The sequence below is a fragment of the Empidonax traillii genome, unplaced genomic scaffold (assembly GCF_003031625.1).
Source record: "Empidonax traillii isolate 1590-97213 ecotype Southwest subspecies unplaced genomic scaffold, ASM303162v1 scaffold129:size1329583, whole genome shotgun sequence".
NCBI lineage: Eukaryota > Metazoa > Chordata > Aves > Passeriformes > Tyrannidae > Empidonax > Empidonax traillii.
Window position 1 is genome coordinate 82862 of NW_020955322.1, and position 6000 is coordinate 88861.

Genomic DNA, 6000 nt, shown 5'->3' on the forward strand with positions numbered 1-6000 from the left:
TAACCTTTTTATATCCTTTATGTCTTTTTGAAGGTGTGCTTAAGAAAGGCATGACTTAGGATGGCAATATCCTTCAAGGATTGGCAATATAACTTTACTGTGGCTAAGAGTAATTAGGATATACTTAGTGATAGTGGTAGGAGAGGAAAAATCAAGAGGAAACATTTGGATTCTGCAGTAATAACAACTTGTTTTTCAGCATCTGCACATGTATAATCAGTAAGATCTTGTCTGGCTGTAATTGTTTGTTAAAAGTCTGTTAACTAAACCAGAGGTTCAGACAGAAATCCAGAACTGTGGCACATTACATTAAGTCATTTTTTCCAGGCTGTGTCTGATGGGCCATGAGTGTGTTAGATGGAGGCACTAATTCACCTGGGACATAATCTTTTGCCCTGATCTTATTTATGTTGTGACAAGAAAAATCATCTGCATTTTCATCAGAACAGCGGTCAGGACTGACACAGTCTATATTGGCAGCACATTGTTTTTCTGCTGCTTGGGGAGTTTGTAATTGGCTTCCTCACTGTAGAGGTCATGCTGAGAGATCTTCTAAGGATGAACTATGTACATGTTCACAGGTTTACCATGACAGGGACTAGAAGCCGTCTGCTGATGAGTACTGCTCAGGCCTCTGCAGTGCCTGAAGTTGGCTACAGCAGAGTGCTCTTGTTATTCCCATGTATGTTGTTGGTTATATTACATGGAGCTCTTGACATATGGGACACATTTATTCTATCCAAACAATTCTTTGTACGTGTGGGACTAATTTCCAAACTCCACTGAGTAACAATGAGTTTGGCAGTTATTGCCCAATTCTGCCCAGTCCGTCCTGTGGTAAAACCTGCTGGAGCTGATGGGGAGGAGATCTCCATATGGTGACCCTTGGAGGTCTTTCAGTTCTTATGGAGAAACCAAATCCCAATGCCAGCATCAAACACTGGCTGCTCAGAGTCACAAAATGCCCTTGTATGTGTGAATCACTGCCTGGGATCAGTTTTCCCCTTTGTTATGTTCCATCATCCCTTCTCTTCAGAAAAATGAAGGGGAAAGTAGATGATAACTGTATTTTTAACCAGAATAAAATAGAAAAAAAAAAAAAAAGCCACAGCAACTTCTCTTTCAATTTGATTTTTTTTAAGAGGCATGTAAAATTGAATCTGGGTCTGCATCTCTCTGCTGAGTTCAGTCCATCTCTGGTGGATGTCCACAGGAGAGGTGTAATTTAATGTAATTTTTTGGAAAATTTCTTCACTACCAGCAGTTTTGTGTCTGGAATCCCAATAACAGAATTGTAACATGATGAGCACTGCAACATGCACTCACTGTTGAAATGTGATTTACAGGAACATCCAGTGAATAATAGACTTGATGACTAGAATTCTGTTTTCATTGAACTGCTGTAAATAAAGAGGCTTCTTCCCACCAGAATTGATTGAGGTGTCTATAATGTGAAAAAGATTTCAGGGAGCAGATCTCATTCTACAGCTTGTGTTAGAGCAAAGAGCTGTCATTAAGAAGGTGACTACACTGGGCAATTTGATTGCTATGAAATCAAAGAAATAGCTTTTCTAATAGCAATATTTATTAAAATCACTAGTACTATGGTGAGAATAAATAGTTTAAAACAAATCTTCATTGGGAACTCAAAATCACAGTGCCTTTAACACCCTCTTATTTCTTTTCAGTAATACATTTGGAATGAATCACATCTGAACCTTTTGGCAGTACTTCTTTTTACATTTTCAAATTTTTTTTTTCTTCCTGCAGGAACAAGAAGTACAAAATTATTTTCTTTGCTGAAAGCTGATGTTCCTTACATAGATTCCCATGCCTCTGGACATCAAGAGCCAGGCTTGAGGAAAGCACCACAGGTTGTGAGATTCGTTGCAGCCTGTTTCTATTCATTGTGTTCTTTTGTATGTTTTTCTGATGCATTTTCCCACTTTTGATTCTTTCAGGAAATAGACTGGACTTTTGCACATAGAATACACTGTGCATTTGCTTAGAAGAAAATGAGTAATTCAGAGGTAGGTCTCTGCCCTTACTGCAGTCCTAGACATATCCTGGTAGCAATCTGATATGAGTAAAGATGATTATTTTCCTGAAGATAAGAAAACTTACAAATGCCTTATTTTTTTTAAGAACACTTCTTGTCAAAACACTTTCCTGCTGCCATAAGGAGTATTTCAGTCCCATCCTGTTTATGTAAAACGAAATATTTTCTGAGAAAAAGGACCAAGAATTGATCCCAAGTCAATGCATCTATTATTTAGAATTTTTTATCCACTTTGTCAGTGATGAAAGGTGTTTTCAGAGTGTGTTCCCTTCCATCATGTCTACTACAAATGAAAGCTACTGGAAAATATTAAGAAAAGGAAATTTCAGAAAAAGATGCATTGAAATTCTCAGTCTCTCTCTTGATCCAAAACTTGTTCAGCTGTAGGAAAAATATTAGCTTGTGCTGTAGGCATAGGAATGTATATTCCTGTTGTCACACACTCTCTATGTAAGACCATAACATTTTTTAAGACTAGCAGAGTATTATGTGTTTGTGTATGTGAGAGGAGAGAACAAGAGAGGGAGAAACGTCTTTTGGTATAAGCAAGGTAGGTCATTTGCAGATTTTGAGCAGCAGTGGGCTAATATCCACAAGGTCTGCCTCTCCAGAGCTATGGAAATTTACATTATTATTCTCTTCTGATGAGGTCTTTCCTATTAAGATAGTTAATCTCTTTTCAGGAAGCTATATGCTTTAACTTCTAGTCTTCCTCAGCTTGTATGCTTTAATTGTATTCCTTATAATCATCATAGCACACAGCAGAAGGGGAGGCTGGAAAATACAAAGACTCTAAGGAAGCCAATATTTCAAATCTCAGCATTTCCACAACACTTTAGTTGGTTTTATTTTGATAGAGAAGTAGTAGATTTTTTGCTTGAATTCTGCTGTGTTCTAAGCTGAACTGAATGAGGTGTGTGTGACATCCTCATTTTCTGCAGTTTATAAAATAGGGCAATTATGTTCTTATTTTTATATCTAGATTTGGTTATGCTAGATCATTAGTTTAACAACAGCAGCAACTGCTTTGGGGTTTTGGACTGTTGAATTCAGTGGCAGATAGAAGGTGCATAATGTGCTGGGAGTGCAGGAGCTGCTGTGCAGGTGGCCAGCAAGGCCAGGCTGGCTGCCTTCTGGGGCCAGACTGCAGTGAGACTTACACACCTCTGGGTGCACAGTCAGTGTCCTGCGGCCAGCCCTGTGGCCAGCCCTGCATGGGCAGCTGCCATTGCTAACAGGGAAGTAAAATCAGGTGGCTCTATGGGCAGGGAAGGGATGAAGACACTCTTCTTTATTTGTAGAGTAAATCCATGCTTGATGAAACTGTCATGCCAAAGCCTGGCCCTTCTCCCAGAGCTCTTTCTGTGGCAGAAGGAAGGCAGCTGCCTCAGCACCAATTTTGTGTCCCCCTGTAAACATTATTTTCATAGAATCACAGAATCATATTGGAGCACCCAGGGGACTGAGAGGATCTATAGGGAGCAAAGGTGACAGAATCATGTCATTTCCTCACTGTTCTAAGCAGTGGATGACAGAAGTCTTGTTTTGAGGCAGGAATCTTCACAGCAAGTGCTGGGTGTTGCACTGCTGGGAAGCAAGACCTAAGCCAGACTAGCCCAGGCACCAGCAAGGCAGTACCCAGGGGCTGGGCTGTGCTCACACTGCTCTGCAGTCCACATCAGCAGGGAACCATAGTCTGTTCTTTCAGGAAATAACTATAAAGAAATATAATTTGGGAGATATTTCTTTGTCTTCTGAAGACTTTGTAGGATTTTTCAAGCTAATTAATTTAATATCATAAACTCTTAAGAAAGCTTTCAAAAGAAAAGGCTGGATTTGCTGCTCATATGCCACTCCATGTGCATAGTCACAGAAGCTGCTGATGAACCGGCAGTTCCAAAAAGCAGGTATGTGTCCTCTTGTGTGGGTAAAATCTGGGTTCAGACTGGATGCAAAGCAGACCTTGGTTTGCTCGACTCATTGTTAATTTTAATATTAAAGCAGGTGAAAAAACCGTTTTTTTTGACTGCATGTTGTGTTTCCTTCTTGTGTATCCTTCCTTTTCTTCACCTTCCTCATTTCTCTGTCATGTTCCTTTCAAAAATCTGTTATTTGCTTAAATGACTGAAGAGCCTTCTTGATAAGGAACCTTTTATTGTGTTCATGCTGCCTTTCACCTGATTTGGGCAGGGAGAGGCAAGAAGAGCCATTTTTTGAGTACCTCCAAGAAATGTCAGGCTGGAGTAAAAGACTGCCACTTGTAAGGAGGCAGGTATTTGGGGTCCTGTATTTATGAAATGTGTTGCTATGCATTTGAAAATCATCCCTTTTCCCTCAGACCTATAGGCTTTACTTTGTAATAGTCTTTTTATTCCAGACACATATACCAATTAGCTTGGTTTGCCATTTAAATCTGGCCTATGAATGTTTGCCCAGAATGGGCCAGATTGTGGGCATGTTCTTTTTGAGAACAGGCAGCAAAATGTTATATTTTAAATGTGTTTTCTTAAATGATGCCTGCTATTGAATATACTATTACACAGATCGCACCATTCAAAAAAATATTTTTACAAAATTCAGCAGAGGATAGAGAACACTGAATGTGATCATAGCCCAAAAGTTTGTGAAGTTTGGCTCTGTTTTATCACTGACCGTCATGTCAGTTCAAGATTCAGCTCTGATCTCCAGTGCTAAACTGGTGTCATCATTTATGTTTAGGTGATACAAAGGCAGAATTTGAACCAAATGAAAGGAATCATGCTTGGATTCCTTTGAGCTGGAAGCAGTGATGATGGCAGTAAAGTATGTTTGGAGAGGCTGTGTGATTTGTTCTCAGTGTGTGATGTGATGTGATGTGTGAACTCTGAGTACTGTTAGTGAGGAACACATTGTAGCCCTACATTTACCCTTCTTTTCAGTAAATTCATCTCCTTTGAACCAAATCTTATGTGAAAACTATGTTCAGGGTAGAACTGAGTTAAAATTTGAAAGGGGCATATTAAATACTGAAATAGAGAAATCTAAGTTATGAAAATTTGTGACTACTGTCTATGTGGTTCTTTTATTGTGCAGTAGAACAGGATGGTTTAGGCACTTTCTGTTGACACAATAATGATGTAACACTCTTGTAGATCATAAGAAGTATCACATTTAATTTTTAACTGATTGTAAAATTATCAGTTTCTGGAAAAGGCTGTGGTTATGGTAAAGGAAGATGGTGTTTGGATTGCTTAATTGTCTCAGAAAAACGGATGTAGACTAATGTGTAATTAGTAATTTTTAAAATTACTTTTCTCGAAAAAGCAAGTAAGACTTCCCATTGTGGTAAACTTAAATACAATATGAATTCACATTTATACTTTGTAACAAGAGGTTGGTGTTTGAGCTGGCCTCTACTTCTTGTTGAACCTAATCATTTAGGTTCCTAAAATTTAGTGGAAATTGTTCAGTGCTATCAGTAATTATTACTATGTGAAAAATTCATTTCTCCAACCTCACTGTGGAAAGACGCAGAAGTCAGTTTTTACTTCTGGAATTTTGTAAATTTACCAAGAATTACAGCTATTAGACCCTCCTGACATTATTTACCATGTTCTTCAAGCTAAACAGAAGCACAAATAGATGGGTTTTCCTCTCTGAGCAAATTGTTTGGAGAAAACACTATTTTCTAGTTGCCAGGGAGTTTTGCTGTTTCCGAAAAGAAATGTAACCGACAGGAGAGTAAAAGACGGTATTTTTAACGCAGAGTTACTGAGCAGTGTCTTGCATGTCTACACAAAATCATAATTTTCCCCCTTCTCTTCAGAGCAGTTAAGAGTGGGGATAATAATTACTGTAGCTGTGGCTGAACACCAGGTTGTTCCAGGCACATGTTGCTCATCAACCTAACCCTGCCCAATTCCTGTGAGATGAAAACAGGGCAGAAGTGCTATTATCATCAC